The sequence below is a fragment of the Littorina saxatilis genome, linkage group LG8, assembly GCF_037325665.1.
Source record: "Littorina saxatilis isolate snail1 linkage group LG8, US_GU_Lsax_2.0, whole genome shotgun sequence".
In the NCBI taxonomy this organism is placed as follows: domain Eukaryota; kingdom Metazoa; phylum Mollusca; class Gastropoda; order Littorinimorpha; family Littorinidae; genus Littorina; species Littorina saxatilis.
The window spans coordinates 67307868-67325958 of NC_090252.1; the positions used below are offsets into that span (position 1 = coordinate 67307868).

General features: G+C 43.0%; 1 long non-coding RNA gene across 1 annotated transcript; it reads left to right on the forward strand.

Moving 5' to 3' along the window:
* The first annotated feature begins 278 nt into the window (after positions 1 to 278).
* Positions 279 to 16566, forward strand: LOC138974250 (uncharacterized). Its single transcript, XR_011458358.1, has 3 exons — positions 279 to 401; positions 15987 to 16127; positions 16427 to 16566. It is a non-coding gene; the product is annotated as an uncharacterized lncRNA (long non-coding RNA).
* Positions 16567 to 18091: the final 1525 nt, after the last annotated feature.

Sequence of the window (18091 nt, forward strand, 5' to 3'; positions counted from 1 at the left end):
TTCAATTCATTCTGTTTTCTGATTGTGGTAATAAGGGAATGGATTGTTGGATTTACTCATTAAAACTTGACTGCTAAAATGAAGCAAAATTCCAGCAACATTGTTTTAAACAGTGAACGCAATGAATTATGGATTTTTGTCTGCAAAGGGCCAACTCTATATGCGTAGCGGAATTTTTGCCACGGAGATCTCACGACAATACAGCTAGGCATACGAATGACGCAAGGGTAGCTAACTACCAGTTTATTTGTAGTAACTACTGGGTGTTTCAGTGATCCAGGCAGGCCAGGGGTGCTCAGCAGATGGCTACGCGAACCTCTGCACGTCGGGGGCAGATTGCACAACCAACCTGTGCACATGTGGCACGGCCTACACCCGAAATGCCGACAGTGGTCTATGTGGTACGTATTACAAAGGACTGTCCTTAGCGTCTCAGCACCCAAACTAATAAGGAAGGCTGGAGAGAAACGGCTTAGAACTTCAGGTGCGTTCTTAAAGGCACACTGCCTTTGTTAAAAATAGTTCAACTCACCATCTCAGATCTGTTCGGCGCCTGGTTTGAGTAGCTTTTTAAGAAATTAATTCATTAAAAAAAGTCCAACTCACCTGAGCAAGCAGTCAAGGTGTTGAAAGGTGACATGTTTCCAAGTGAAGGAATGGTCTTATCCGATATAAAGGCCTGGTCGGATGAAACATGGTTTAATACGCAGCACGGAGCAAGAACCTTCTGTTGTGCTGCACCATGCACCACTCTGGAGCTCTCTTCCCTTCTCTGTCAGACACTGCACCTCTCTCAGCTCTTTCAAACAACAGTTGAACACTTTCTTTTTCACACAATATTACACCAACCCGGCCTGATGTCTTTTCCATTCCATTTCTACATGTACTCCTCTCCCTTAAAGTTGGTATGATTGGTGTGAACAGTACATGTGGTGATTTTTGTCCGTATGAGTAATTGTTTTATGTAGGTTGTACATTTAATTGTTCTATTTTGCATATGTTTTTTTTTAAAGAGACATATGTTAGGCACTTACAAATGTCCAGTTATTAGTGTTATTATTAAACCGACATTAGAATAATAAGAGGCTTAGTGGATTCGCTCTGTCTGTTTGTTTGTTTGTTTGTTTGAGGCGGGCGGGCAGTGAGTCGGTCGGTGTTTGTCGGGTAAGACGTGTATCTCTGGGTCAATTAAGCTCAAATGTTGTGAAATTGTAAGGAATAGGCTTTGTTTTTTGCATGCACAAAATTACATTCCTAACGGTAGTCAAACGGAAGATATTAGCTTTTAACGGACAAACCGAGCCAGGGGACGAAACCAGGGGACGAAACCCACTGACGTGTGCTGGAATTCCCGCAGGTTACTTCCCTATCCCCTTTTTGGTTCACTGATCTATATTTTTAGATCAGTGTTTTGGTTTGACAGCCGCCATGCTTTTGTTCAATTTCATTTTACGTGCTCCGATATTTGGATGCTTCGTTGGGCGGTAACAGTGGAGTTTGTTTTATTGGTGTGTGTGGTTCCGTGGTACGGACTCGTTTGCCAAATAATGTTTTGGTCTTATGTTATTACTAGCATTTTGTTTCTCACTTCGACTCTATATATTCTATAAGAATCAGACTGTGTAAAAGTATTACCATCAACATACTCAGTTTGCTGAAAAATAACTTTGATTTGAGTTATCTCCCTTCCTTAGGAACGTTTTAGAAGATAGTCGAGATTCAGGGCTAAAAACATATACATATTTTTATATTCGGATTAAAAACAAGCTCTTACATTTAAAAAATATAAAAATTATGATTAAAATTAAATTTCCGAAATCGATATAAAAACAACTTCATCTTATTCCTTGTCTGTCTGTCTCTGTTCTCTTAGCTTCCCCTCTCTGTCGGTGACTACTCTCTCTCTCTCTCTCTCTCTTTCTCTCTCTTTCTCTCTCTCTCTCTCTCTCTCTCTCTCTCTCTCTCTCTCTCTCTCTCTCTCTCTCTCTCTCTCTCTCTCTCTCTCTCTCTCTCTCTCTCTCTCTCTCTCTCTCTCTCTCTCTCGGGGGTCAAGGTCGACCACGAATGGCGCAGGAGGGAAAAATGTTCACAGTGCAGACAAGATGGATATTTTTCAAGTTCAAAGTGGCTATATCAAAGTTTGAGTCTCAAGAACTATACAAGTGAAAGTCTAAAGTGATTGTGTGCAGAAATTTACTGAAAATGATTGAGGTAGGACTTTGGAGGGCCAGTATTGGTCGTTTTCATTTGGCTTGTGTGGCAAAACATTTCTTGAACCGGCTTCGTGCTCATCCCGTGTATGGTGACAGTTCTGAAATCAGTGTCAGCGACGTGTGCATTACTTGGGGATGCCTTGTTTTTCTTGCGAACATCGTGTGCTGCTTCAAAGATGTTGCGGAAAGTGCTTTTAGTACGCCATTCCCACCCCTGGGAACTGTGACTTATAATTCGACAACAGTGACTGGCCATTTGTCAGTGCCAAGCGATGACCTTGTACACCTGTCACCGATGGCGGTGACCTTTCCGCACGCGCAGCACGCGCCATCTTTGTGCCTGGCAGTGATTGCCTTCGCGATACGACGCTTGAGATTGAGCAATGATGTAGAGGAAAACCCTGGGCCTGCTGTCAGTGGCAGTAGCGAAAGTAGTGGTGGTGGTGCGGAGTCAACTGCAGTGGCAGATAGCATCAAACACTTAGAGCAGTCGGTGCAGCAGAAGCTGGATGTCGTTCTGGCAACCATGCAAACACAGGCGGACTTTCTCAAACGACAAGAAGACATGCTTAGAAAACAAGAGACATTGATGAAGAAATTTGGGGATGAGCAAGAGACAATGAAAAAGTCCCTCAAGAAGAACGAACAGTCGATCTCCAACCTCTCCTCACAACAAGACGATCTGTATCGTGTGTTGACTAGCCTCGAGGCAGAGGTTGACAGGCTGGAGGGGTTTTCCCGTCGCAACAACGTCAAGTTTTTCGGAATACCAGAAGAAGTTGGCGACACCGATGCTGACTGTGTTGTTGCAGTGAAAAACGTTCTTGACACCTACATTCCTCAGAAGCAGTGGGAGCCTGACGTCATCGAGCGAGCGCATCGCCTCGGCAAACCCAACCCCAAGAATCCCAACCCCCGCCCTATCATTGCCAAGTTCCAACGTTGGGGCGATGCGATGCGTCTCATGAAAGACCGTGAGGCACGAAGCGACATGGAGCACGACAACCTGAGAGCGGCCCAAGATCTCACCAGACGGCAGACCCAGAAGCTGAAACAGCTGAGGGAGGAGGGGAAGACGGCCTACTACACAAACGGCAAGCTACGCTTCCATGACAACCCCAGAAACAACGATGATCGCCGTGCTGACAACCGCCGGCCGGGTGGCCCCGGTTTGTTGACAAACACCGACTCGGAGACGCCCCCTGATCACGAGGAACGTCAACCAATCAGCGAAGTAGAAATAGAGCGTGACGTCAGTGACACTCAGGGTCACAGCCGTGACACTGAAGAAAATTCCGGTCGGAATTCCGGGCAGAGTGACGCCAGAGATAAGCGTGTGACCCGCTCAGCCAATCGGCAGGGCCACAAAGACATGACATTGGGTGGCGATAGTGGAGGTGGTGGGTACTCGGCCTACATTCGCAACGTGCGTGGAACTCCCACCCGTGCAGGAAACAGCGAATAGGGGCGTGGCCAAGGCTATGACAATGCAAACAAACAAGACACACAAGCACATGACAAAAACACACCTGATGTAAACAATGTTGCAACAGCAAATAAGGACAAATTGAATACTTCTTTTTCATTTCTTTGTTGGAATATAAATGGGTTGATTGCCAAGCTAACTGACCCTGATTTTGTTGATTACATAACTTCTTTTGATGTTTGCTTTTTGTCTGAAACCTTTACTTTGCCAAGCTTTGACTTCAGTACCTATTTTAGTGATTTCATTGTTCTTCATTCACCAGGTGTGAAACTGACCAAGATGGGCCATGTTTCTGGTGGAACTGTTATGTTGATTCGTAAATGTCTGTCGGATTTTGTTGAGACTATTGATACCAAGAGTGAAAATGTTTTGTGCGTAAAACTTTCAAAAGAATTGTTTGGTTGTGAGAAAGACATGATGTTTATTGGTCTGTATAATCATCCAGTGGGCAGTGTGTACTATGATAAAAAAGATTATGATTGTACTCTAGAAATGCTAGAACAGTTTATTTTGTCTTTAATGGAAGCTGGCAGGGATGTGTACTATTTACTTGGAGGTGATGTGAACGCCCGAATAGGGGATTGGTGTCTTGAATGTGTTGATGAAGAAGATGATGATGAGGATGGTAATGTTTTTGAAAGAAAATCACAAGATGTTTTGACAAATAACTTTGGTAAAATACTGATTCAGTTTTGCTGCATGTTTCACCTTGTACCTCTGCATGGATTAGTACAACCAGGTTTCGATGATAAATTCACTTTTGTGTCTGAAAGAGGAAATAGTACTATTGATCACTTTTTGTCTTCAGTTGATTTTGTTGAATATGTAAATATGTTTTCTGTTGTCAACCGCATTGAGTCTCATCATATGCCTGTTCGGCTAGATGTGTGTGCTGCCCTAAAAATTGACGCTGATGTAGACAGTGAGAATAAGACTAGTTCAGAGAAACTGACTTGGGATTCCTCCAAAGCTAGTGTATTTTTAGATTTTCTTTCTTCACGTGAAGGTCAAACTGCCATCGATGACGCTGCTGCATGTATTGATGATAACTCTGACGCTGCCTTGACAATGTTTGTAAACACGCTTTTAGAAGCGGGTCGGTGCATGCGACGCACGGTGTTTTTTGGAGGCCGTCAGCGTCGTACGAGCCGATGGTTTGACACAGAGTGTAGGGAGGGAAAACGTGAAGTTAATAGATTACTTAGTCGGTACTCTCGCACTAGAAAGGTTGAGGATAAACTACAGTATTTGCAAAAAAGATCTGAATATCAAAATATGATAAAAGAGAAAAAGAAAGCACATAGAAAATCAGTACAAGATTCTTTACTAGAAAACAGAAAAAATCCTTCCATGTTCTGGTCAACGGTAAAGCGGTCTCGCCCAAGGGAGAGAAACCGTGCAACTATAAATATCGATGTCTGGAAAGATCACTTTGAAAACATTTTGGGACAGCACACAGCTTCAACGCCTGAACAAAACGAAAATGTAATAAATGAAGAAAGTGAGGAAGATGTACATATTTATGAATTGGATGAACAAATTTCGTTAGCTGAGGTAAAACAAGCCATTCGAAAATTAAAAGCAGGGAAAGCTTCTGGTATTGATGAAATACCAGCAGAATTTCTAAAAGCAGCTGAGGATATTGTTGCCCCTTTTCTCACTAAGTTCTTTAACCGTGTTTATTGTTACGCATTATAGTAACATTGGATTTTATTTCCATGGGTGACACCCTTAAGTCATTTCCTTGCGAGACGGAACGCCGTAAAGAGAGATGACGTCAAAAGCGTGACGTCAAAAAGGAAGAATGACACAGAGGAAAACACGAGGTTGGAAATGGTTATGATAGATCTCTACGCCTACACCGTAGGAAAGATCATTAGATTTGCAAATTCATACGATGATTTCTATCAATAAAGACTTGAGATATTTGTCTTTTGTACTTCGCGTTAAAAGATGTATGGAAGAGTTGTTTTATTGAATTGTTTTGAGACACGTGCGAAGGCCTATATTCGTAGCGTAGAGTTTTACTTTGAGTCCATTCACCAAGATCAGTTGATTCTCGTTCCATTTTGGAGAACAATTCAAGTTTTTTTTCTCGGGAGTTATATTTCATCACAAACCTGAATTATGCAGGTTTAGATGCTGTTTAGATGCTGGTTAGACGCTCGTGTAGATGCAAGCTGGAGATGAATCGGACGCCAACTGAGAGAGAGATGGAACCGTGTTAAAGAACTGATATCACCGTTCACCCCATCGCCGAGATATCCAGGGCATCATCATCGTCATTCACCTCATCGTCGAAGACATCAAGGGCATCCTCAACATCGTTCGTCACATCATCAAGGACATCATCATCACCGTTGAACTCATCGTCAAGACATTAAACTTTAAAGACATCATCTTCATCACCGACGCCGTGTATAAACACTCCGAGAGCTTACAGTCGCTCATTTCGGCAAGATCAAACCTCTCACACCTGATCCTTGACCTGTAGTGCCGAGTACGTCGATGCATGAAGATGAGTAACCAAAATTAAAGCCGTTTTCACTCATTGTAGTTGTGTTCGTCCAGTTGCTTCCAGTGTTTATTCTTTCTGTCGATACATTTGAGTCTGTCTATCGTTCAATTAAGTTAAAAAGAACCACGCATATCACTAACTATAAAAGCGAACAGCCGCCAAATAATCATACCCTAGACAACATTAACAAAATTCGAGATTCAATCTTGAAAGAGCCGGACACGTGAAAATCCTCCCATCGGATTGTGACATATTGGTTGCCTCGTCCGGGATAGGCTATTTCGTTTAGATACATGTGAAGAAATTGTCTTGTGTGGTTTGTGTGTATTCATTGATCATTCATTAGTTAAGTAATTAGTATATGTTTATTCGTGTATTTATTTAAAGGAAAACTATAGTGTAGTATGGGTAAAAACTCACTGTAGATCACATCCTTAATGAAGGTAAACTAAATAACACAACCTTACTGAAGGTAAAAACAAAATGTAACTCTCGAAGAAAAACAAAACAAAACTGGAAAGTGAAAGTTAGATCACTTTCATCTACCTGTAGATCTAGTTCTAGCAGGTAGGATTAGTTGGCAACATTCTGTTGGGGAACGGCTCAAATTCCTTTCTAAGTAGAACCAACGAAACAAAAAGGAAGTCGAAATGGAGATATTTCGCAAAAACATTTTGAACTAGTTTATTTACGTTCACGCACATGGGAAAAGTCATTTGACTATTTGTGGTGACAGATTCAATGGACAGAGTCTGAGTATCTAGCTAATAAACTATTCATAATATTGAAGATCACGGATACTTTCTTAGTGTTGAAATTAGCTAATTCAATTAGTTCTAAGAAATTTTCTAGATAGAAACCGTGGGATCTTTATATACGTTGGATTACGTATGGTGATAGACTAGAGTGATAATACTGGGAGTCGAGCCGCAGTTGTATTGACCACTCTAGGTCACAGAACGAATGTTTACGAGTTGACAGTAACATTGTTCAGTTACAGTTTGTAATAACTGATTTTTTCCATAAATGCGAAGTAGGTTCGAGATAGTCTGTGATGAGATAAATTCCATGCACAGTACCCGATATAGAAACTTCGCACGTCCTCAAATTTGGAGTGAAGGCGTGTGGTGAGACTGACGTAGAAAGCCAGACAGGTAAGATGGCTACTTCAGTGGATGCAGCCCTGGAAGCGACGAGGATTTTGATGGATAAAGGGAAGTTACTTGGTTTGGAGGGATCTGAGTTGCGTGATTTTGTTCTGGAATGTGAGCGTGAGAATGGTGAACGTGCGGAGCGTGCACGTGAACGTGCTGAACGTGCGGAAATTGCCGATGCTGAACGTAAACGCGCCGACGCTGAACGTGAACGTGAACGTGCCGACGCTGAACGTGAACGTGAACGCGCCGACGCTGAACGTGAACGTGAACGTGAACGTGCCGACCGTGTTGAACGTGAAAGAGAAGAACGCGAGCAACAAACTCGACTCGAGGAGTTGAGGATTCAGGTCGAATTAGCTCGCGCAACAAACTCACGCGATCGCGGAGGCGATGAAGAAGAAGGAAATCAGAACAATAACAATCACAGAAATCATAGACCTCGCGATACCGATAACTACCAACCGAAGTTACCATTCCTCGGAGACAAAGACGATGTAGAAGCGTTCCTTCTGCAATTTGAACGTCATGCTGAAGCATCACACTGGGACCCTAACACTTGGTCTGTACGTTTGTCCGCACTGCTAAAAGGTAAAGCACGCACTGCTTACACCAAGATGAAAGTCGCTGATGCACGCGACTACGCATTGCTCCGAAAGACTTTGCTGGAAAGATTTCAGATTACCGCGGAAACATACAGACAAAGATTCAGAAACACACGGAAAGAAAACGCTGACTCGTACAAAGAGTTCATTACTCAGATTTCTTTGTTCCTCGATCGCTGGGTTGAAATGTCCAATATCGGAGAAAGTTTCGATGATTTCAAAGACCTCATACTGACGGAACAAGTGTATGAAAGCATGCCTACTGAACTCGTCACGTACGTGAAGGATAGAAAACCAAACAGCATTGATGACGTGATCGACACCGTAACTCTCTACGAAGAAAACCGACCCAAAGAAAGCCGTAGACATGGGAAGAAACCTGAAGAGAGAGGACACAAGGCAACACACGGGACGAATTCCACAAACAAGGACAAGGACGAAGGAAATAAAAGCAGAACCAGCGTCAAATGTTTCAGATGTGGAAAATTGGGCCATTTCAAGAAGGATTGTCGCCAGCCTCCGAAAGATGAATCAGCCAGTGCCGCATTTCAAGACGAGAATGACATCGAGGGGAATGCGACACATGATCAACTGTGCGACAAATGTGTTCACAAGAAATTCACCAAACTGTCCCAAATCGTAGTTGAAGGCCAGGTAGTCACTGCTTTCCGCGACACCGGAAGCACCTCTACGATTGTTGATTCCAAACTAGTACCAGCTAGCAAGATTACTACGCGCACAAAAGAAACGTCTTTGGCGAAGAAATCAGTGAAAGAGAAACTATCGGTCGCACACGTTTACATGGACACGCCGTACTTCGTGGGAGAAACCGAAGTTAGCGTCATGGAGAATCCTGTCCATCCTGTGTTGATTGGAAACTCGATGGGTGTAGGATCGGAGAAAATCGAGACACCTGTATATCCAGTCCGTGAGACCGTAATCCCTGAAACCACTGCAACAGCCGTTACCCGAGGACAAGAAAAACGTGAAGAGGAGGGGAATGCGTCAATTCCCAGTTTTCCTATGGAAGGAAAGATCTTCACCGTTGCTGATCTAAAGAGAGAACAGCAAGACGACAAAAGCCTTGAGAAATTACATGTGTTGGCACGAACGAATGTAACTCGAGGGCGAGTTCAGTTCATCTATGACAAGGACGTGTTATATCGCCAATACAGTGACAAGCAAGGAAAGGACCACCGACAAGTAGTAGTACCTCACAAGATGCGAGCAAAGGTATTGTCCACCGGACACGATACGGCGATGTCGGGCCATCTCGGACAGAAGAAATCAAGAGAACGGATTTGGCAAGATTTTTTTTGGCCGGGGATCGTGGGTGACATCAAACGCTACTGCAGTTCTTGTGACGTGTGCCAACGTACTATGCCAAAAGGACGGACGAGGAAGGTACCTCTGGGAAAGATGCCTCTGATTGAAACTCCGTTCAAGCGTGTAGCCGTTGACATAGTAGGACCAATCAAACCCATGTCTGAGACAAAGAAGCAGTATATCCTAGTGATGGTGGATTTCGCGACCAGATATCCTGAAGCTGTTGCTCTCAAAGACATAAAGGCAGAAACCGTGGCTGACGCGCTATGGACATTCTGGACAAGATTGGGACTTCCAGAAGAAGTATTGACCGACAACGGAGCGCAGTTCACCAGCGAGTTGATGACTCAAGTCAACCAACTGCTCGCAATCAAGGGATTGACAACTTCACCTTGGCATCCTCAATGCAATGGTGTTGTAGAACGTTTCAATGGAACTTTGAAAGCGATGCTCAAGAAGATGACTTTTGAACAACCGACCAAGTGGGACCAGTACTTGCCAGCACTACTGTTCGCATACCGAGAAGTTCCCCAAGATTCACTTGGATTTTCTCCTTTCGAACTTCTGTATGGGCGGACAGTGCGTGGACCAATGCAAGTATTGCGTCAACTGTGGACGGAAGAAGAAAGCAACGACGAGATACGCACGACGGCTGAACATGTTATTGATCTGCGAAATCGCATTGAAGAAACGTGCAAGATCGCCCGCGACCATCTCGCCAAGTCAGCAATACGACAAGCTCACTTCTACGACAAGAAGACGAAGAAGAGAGAACTCATTGTCGGCACCAGAGTTTTGCTTCTACTGCCAACGAAACACAACAAGCTAGAACTTGCATGGAAGGGACCATACGTGATCGAGGAGAAGATCAACTCATTTGATTACAAGATCAAAGTGGGTCGCCAGACTCGTGTCTATCACATCAACCTTTTGCGAGAGTACCATGAACGAGAAATGATCGCTGAACCAGAGAAACTTCCAGAAGAAGTGGTGGAACAGAGCGCGATAGTCGTCGAAGATCTGGAAGAACAAGATGACGAAATATTCGCCAACATGGGACCTGATCCCAGCATACTCATTCCGTCTACAAAACGTACCGAGAATGAGAAAGATGTACATGTAGCTGACACATTGACGGCAAGACAACAACGTGAAGTCAGAGACGCATGTACAGAATTCAGCGCATCGTTGACTGATGTACCAAAAGCTACGACTCTAGAAATCTGCAACATCAAGATGACTGATGATCGACCTGTGTACGTGAAACCACGACCCATACCTCATGCGTTAGTGGACGTGGTGGAACGTGAAGTGAAGGAGATGTTGGATTTGAAGGTTATCGAACCAGCCACTTCACCCTACAACGCTCCGATAGTGATCGTGAAGAAAGCACAAGGTAAAGCAGTGCGTTTCTGCAATGATTTCAGAGAAGCAAATAAAGTCATCGAGAACGACGCTGAACCAATCACAGATGTGGAACATCTATTCTCTGAACTCGCCGATGCACGATACTTCAGCAAGTTGGACTTGACCAAAGGATATTGGGCGATTCCCATCAAAGAGGAAGACCGAGACAAGACAGCGTTTACGACCTCATTAGGGCAAATGAGGTGGATCAACATGCCATTTGGATTGAAGACCGCGGGCAGCGTTTTCAACCGGATGATGCGGAAGCTCCTGGGTCCTCTCAATCGCAAAGACGTCTACCATTTCATGGATGACATCCTGATCGCGACTGCAACATGGGAACAACACATTGAAGCGATCAAGGCCGTCCTGAAAGCCCTGAAAGACGCCAACCTTGCAGCGAAACCCTCCAAGTGCTACTTCGGTTATGAACAACTGCAGTATCTGGGACATGAGATCGGAAGAGGGAAGAGATGGCCTGTCGACGACAAGGTCGACAAGATACAAAAGGCTCAACCTCCTACCACCAAGAAGGAACTGAGAGCTTTTTTAGGTCTGACCGGTTTTTATAGGATTTACGTCCCGGCGTATTCCTCGATCGCAGCACCACTGACAGACAAGACCAAAAAGCAAGAACCGGAAAAGGTCAAGTGGACTCCTGCCTGTCAGGTGGCGTTCGACACACTGAAAGCCAAGCTAGCTGAACAACCGATCATCCAGATGCCAGACCATACACTCCCATACATCCTCAGAACTGATGCTTCAGACAAAGGAATGGGAGCTGTTCTACTTCAAGACAAGGGAGAAGGTCTGCAGCCGATCGCGTATGCCAGCAAGAAGCTGTCAGAGACAGAACAGAAATATGCCACCGTAGAGAAAGAATGCTTAGCGACCGTCTGGGGAATCCAGAAATTTGAGCGTTATCTCTACGGAAGACATTTCATACTGGAGACGGACCATCAACCTCTTCAGTATCTACAGCGGATGAAACCAACCAATGCCAGACTGATGCGCTGGGCATTGCAACTTCAACCGTACGTCTTCACCGTGAAGATCATTCCCGGCAAAGACAACATTGGAGCAGACTACCTCAGCCGTGCTACCATGAACTGAGGGAGACCATGGCAATGGTCGTCACAACTCAGAGATACTACCTGATTGTGAAGGGAATTCTGATCATAGATCCACGGAAACAATTAGTAGAATGTTATACACATATAGTATTAATGTAACTATTATGCATGTTCATAGATTATATAAAATCTTCCTTTCCAAGGGCGTGTGTTACGCATTATAGTAACATTGGATTTTATTTCCATGGGTGACACCCTTAAGTCATTTCCTTGCGAGACGGAACGCCGTAAAGAGAGATGACGTCAAAAGCGTGACGTCAAAAAGGAAGAATGACACAGAGGAAAACACGAGGTTGGAAATGGTTATGATAGATCTCTACGCCTACACCGTAGGAAAGATCATTAGATTTGCAAATTCATACGATGATTTCTATCAATAAAGACTTGAGATATTTGTCTTTTGTACTTCGCGTTAAAAGATGTATGGAAGAGTTGTTTTATTGAATTGTTTTGAGACACGTGCGAAGGCCTATATTCGTAGCGTAGAGTTTTACTTTGAGTCCATTCACCAAGATCAGTTGATTCTCGTTCCATTTTGGAGAACAATTCAAGTTTTTTTTCTCGGGAGTTATATTTCATCACAAACCTGAATTATGCAGGTTTAGATGCTGTTTAGATGCTGGTTAGACGCTCGTGTAGATGCAAGCTGGAGATGAATCGGACGCCAACTGAGAGAGAGATGGAACCGTGTTAAAGAACTGATATCACCGTTCACCCCATCGCCGAGATATCCAGGGCATCATCATCGTCATTCACCTCATCGTCGAAGACATCAAGGGCATCCTCAACATCGTTCGTCACATCATCAAGGACATCATCATCACCGTTGAACTCATCGTCAAGACATTAAACTTTAAAGACATCATCTTCATCACCGACGCCGTGTATAAACACTCCGAGAGCTTACAGTCGCTCATTTCGGCAAGATCAAACCTCTCACACCTGATCCTTGACCTGTAGTGCCGAGTACGTCGATGCATGAAGATGAGTAACCAAAATTAAAGCCGTTTTCACTCATTGTAGTTGTGTTCGTCCAGTTGCTTCCAGTGTTTATTCTTTCTGTCGATACATTTGAGTCTGTCTATCGTTCAATTAAGTTAAAAGGAACCACGCATATCACTAACTATAAAAGCGAACAGCCGCCAAATAATCATACCCTAGACAACATTAACAAAATTCGAGATTCAATCTTGAAAGAGCCGGACACGTGAAAATCCTCCCATCGGATTGTGACATTTATGACACTGGTGTGTTTCCTAAACAATGGAGTCAGTCCGTGATAGTTCCTTTACTGAAAAAGGGTGATGTAAATAATCCTGGAAATTATAGGGGCATTTCCCTCCTGAGTACTATTAGTAAAGTTTTTACTTCCATCCTAAATAGGCGTCTGTATAAATGGGCAGAGAGTGAACACAAGATATGTGAAGAACAAGCTGGTTTTCGAAAAAACTATTCAACTATTGATCATCTTTTTACACTTGTGACTATGATTAAGAAATGTCTGTATGGACAAAGGAGAAGTAAACTGTACGTTGCTTTTATTGATTATTTGAAAGCTTTCGATTCTGTAGACAGGGATAGTTTGTGGGTCGTTCTTCAAAAAATAAAAACTTCGACGAAAATGCTCCGTATGCTACAAGGGATTTATGATTCTGTCCAGTCATGTGTAAGATGGGGCCCTGAAGTGTCTGACTTTTTTGATTGCCCTGCCGGGGTGAAACAAGGCTGCATGTTGTCTCCCCTGATTTTTTCCCTGTTAATTACTGAAGTAGCCGATAAAGTAACCTCAAATGGAAGGCATGGTGTTCAGTTTTTGCCTGGATTACAAGAAATTGTTTTGCTTCTTTTTGCTGACGATATTTGTTTGATTTCTACAACACCTGTTGGACTACAAAACCAATTGAACAATCTTGAACAAGCCTCCTCTGCCCTTGGCCTCAGTGTAAATTTAAAGAAAACAAAAGTAATGGTTTTTCGGAAAGGCGGTCATCTATCTAAGACAGAAAAATGGTTTTATCAAGGTAAACCTATGGATGTTGTAAACAGTTATAAATATTTGGGTGTCACATTGACAACAAAATTATCATTTGACATTGCTTTAGAAGAATTTGCAGGCAGAGCCAAGGGAAAAGTGGTAGAAATCATGAAAACAATGTGGAGCTTAGGTAGCATGGATGTTAGTGGTTTTTTTTAAATTGTTTGATGCACTAGTAAAACCTATGCTTTTGTACGCCTCTGAAATATGGGGTATCACACGCTTTCGTTCTGTTGAATCTCCGCATTTGTTTGCTTGTAAAAGATTTTTGAATGTTTTACCAAGAACTCCAAACGCGATGGCATATGGAGAACTCGGTCGTTTCCCTTTATTCATTGACAGTACTGTCAGTGTTATCAGGTACTGGCTAAAGCTGCAGAACATGTTTTTGGTTAGATTACCTAGACAAGCGTACGAGATGGATAAAAAAAGATTTTCAAGGTTACCCGGAAATGAGGTTGATTTGCAAAATTGGGCTTGCTCGGTAAAGCGTTGTTTGGATATGTGTGGGTTTTCCTTTGTATGGCTGAATGGTGGTGTTGTTCATGAAAAAGCTTTTCTGCGTGCGTTTAGACAGCGTTTGATTGACTGCTATAAGCAGGAATGGTTTGGTAAGATAATGGAAAGTGATAGATTTTCAACGTATAGTTCGTTCAAGTCTTTATTGCAGCCGGAAAAATACCTAACAGATATCACACTTACTAAATTTAGAAACATTTTTGTCAAACTACGCCTAGGTATTATTGACCTGAATGGAAACAAACGCTATAGTGCTGTACCAAACACGTGCCCGTTTTGTCCTGCTGTGGAAAACGAAATACATTTTCTGCTACATTGCCCAAAATACCAGGATCTACGTGTAAAATATATTTTGAAATATTTCACTGACAATGTACATGTACCACCCTTGATTTTTCTGCTACAAAATGAGAGTATATACATTAATAGAGCTGTAGCCATGTATTGTTATTATGCCATGAAAACACGTGATGAAGAAATTTCAAACAGGCAATTGTTGCTATGACTGATACTTTGAGACAAAATTTGTAAATTTTCGTGCCACGATATATATTTCTCTTGTTTCTGTACAACCATGAAATTTTGTTGTGGATTTTTATTCCTATTTTTTCCTGTGTCTTTTGTAAACCCCCATGCGTATATGCCGGTGGCCTCGCATTAAAATTCCTGAGTTCCTGAGTTCTCTCTCTCTCTCTCTCTCTCTCTCTCTCTCTCTCTCTCTCTCTCTCTCTCTCTCTCTCTCTCTCTCTCTCTCTCTCTCTCTCTCTCTCTCTCTCTCTCTCTCTCTCTCTCTCTCAGTCTCTCTCTCTAGCTCTCTCTCTCTCTCTCCCTCCCTCTCTCTCTCTCTCTGAATATGGTTTGAAACAGTTTTGCGTGACTTAAGGTCGCGGCCGGTTTGTAACCATGTCCCACCCCCGTTTCACCACATGGCGGCGTATTGACCCGTTATGGTCAACCCTTGTTATTATTGTTGTTATATTAATAGAAGGGGTGTGCCTTTACAAATACGTCTTCCTGTGCAAATCATCTTGCGAGTCATCTTTAATCCACTCATGTCGTGATATCTCCTTTCTTCCTTTTTTGGTTAACTTCCCCACGTAAGAGCATGTATGAGAATCGTTTGTAATCGTTTGTAACTCAAAGATAGGGTTAATAATCCGCTTACTTCCAAAAAAAGTTCATGGATAATTATGTAACATTGTCACGTCACAATTCAAGTCATTTTTCGCAGGGTTAAGAGGCGTGGGTCGTTAGCAAGGGAATCATCTGTTGAATGCATGATCGTCATTTTGCATTTGGTAAAACACATGTCAAACAGCAACAGGGGATGGGTGGGGGTGGAGCGCATGCCAGAACTCAACAGTGGTAAGAGGGAGGACGCGCACGCTCCCGTACTTACGCCATGAAGCAAAACAGTAGCAAATCAGCCAGTTGTGATTATACAAAGGACTATGAGTAAGCGTATGCCTGCCTGACTGACTGACTGCTTGAAACAATGACTGAAGCAACTATTATTCGGGAATTGACGATTGGCTGGCTGAATGACCGATTCAAGGATCTATGGACTGACCACACTTTTCATTGTTTCAGAGCTAAGTGATTCCACAGCTTTGCACGGAGGGTCCTGCTCAGACACAACACCTTGTGTGGTTAATTCCAACCTTCAGTGCGTGAACTCCATCTGTCTGTGTAATGCTGATTTTAACCTTAACATACACACTGGGACATGCGGTGAGTCTATAATTGCTTGATTGTCAGTGAAAATGATGATTGCTACTCTTCATCTCTAGTCTTTCGATAAACTGTTTGCATTGGTTTGTTTGATTTTCAGAAATCACAAAACTTTTGTCATTATCTTTTAATATTCTTTTAGGGATGCTTTACTAAATTGTCAGTGGATATTGCACTTTGGTCATAGTCTGTCGACAATTTTGTTTTCAATGCTGGGTTTCCAATAGAAATCACAACCACAAAGCTTCTACCATAGTCCTTCAATAATTGTGTTCGAATATATTTAACTGGATTTTCAGAGGCTATTACAGAAAACACTGTTGGCCATAGTTGCACCTCGAGTGACACAGATTCGTGTGACGACACAATGACGTGTGCGGTTGACGCCGGGTCTGAGATGTGTGTGTGCAGAGCAGGAACAACGGGAAGCCCAGGGAACTCTTGCGGTACGTTAAGCCAAGATCATGGGTCATGTTTTAACACCTTCGCATTTAAATGCTTATTTTATAGTCATCCATTGATTTGAGAAGACAACAAAACATACCAAACTGCAAAGCATGACATAAACAATAAGGATACACAAATGAACCAACAGCATATGTTTTTGTATGACTGTGGGTAGTTGACACGTCACAAAACACGGCGGAAAATGGCGACCAATTTCTTGCACAGCGACAGTTCACTTTCTTCAACCAAGGCCAGTACTTTCATACATGACAAAGGAAAGCAAATGAGGTCTGAATACTAACGTTGTAGTGTTACTGTGTGTCACGTTTCAATATATCACTTAAGGTGATTATGAACCGGTTAATTACTACTAATTAACTAACCACACCACGATCCACTCTCGCAGACATACAATTAAATAGAGTCAACAAAAGTATAAGTTTCAGACGCCTGTTTATGTATAAACTCGCCACCTCCCTCGAGCCTTCACTCAAAATATGTTCCTTTTACGTTCTAAACACGTAAAAAAACCCGTGATCACTGACAAAATGCCAGTAGTATATAGAAAATTATAGTAACACGCTGATCCCGTGTAAATACAGTCAAATGAGTATGTTCTGTTCAAAAAGCTCTAGTTCATGCAGGGGTCACACACCCCACGTTGTCACTACTCCAATGAAATCACAGATAAGAAAAGACAACGGTGGTCAACGGGGTGCGTAAGACACGGTGCACTTAGCTTTCTTTCTGTATGCTGGTTAGCCGGTATGCTGGTTAGTCGGGTTGCTGGTTAGCCGGTTTGCTGGTTAGCCGGTTCGCTGGTTAGCCGGTCTGCTGGTTAGCCGGTCTGCGTAGCTTCCTCAGGTCCCAGCTCGAACGTCTGCGGCTAGCAGTGTCCCGCCAAAGGCAGCCGTGCAGCAGTTACAGGAACACGAAACGAAACGAAGGCTGCAAACAAAAAGCATCGGTGCACTAAACATGTCTGCTACCCCTCACCCACCACCTTTAAACATGTCATCTTTAAATATCTCATCGAGCACGTGGGCCTGCACAAAACGGACTTTTTACAACAACAAAACAGCCATTTTCCGTCCTTCTCTCCCTATCTGCAAAAACCATATACAGATTAGTATTTTAGCGTCACAGAGAGTAAATTATGCGCTAACCTGGAAAGAACAACAGAGAGTATTTCATTCCACAAACACAGACTCATCAACAGCGTTAAATAATGATTTATTACCTCAAAAGCCTATGATTGTACTCTCAATGGAAGCAAAATCCGCTTCCTCCCTGGAACAGCCTCTGTTCGTCAACAGTGACAAAAAACCTCCAGAACCCCTTGTCGAATCCTTATGCGAAAGCCATCGCCGACGAAGGAATGTTGACGACTTGTCCTCAGCAAAACAGGTGCAGTGAGAAAGTAATAACTGGTGGAAGCTCCCCTAGAGTGCCGAATACAATATTCGGTGAAAAACCATCATACTCTAGAAACTGTGTATTAGGTCCTTCCCCTTCTG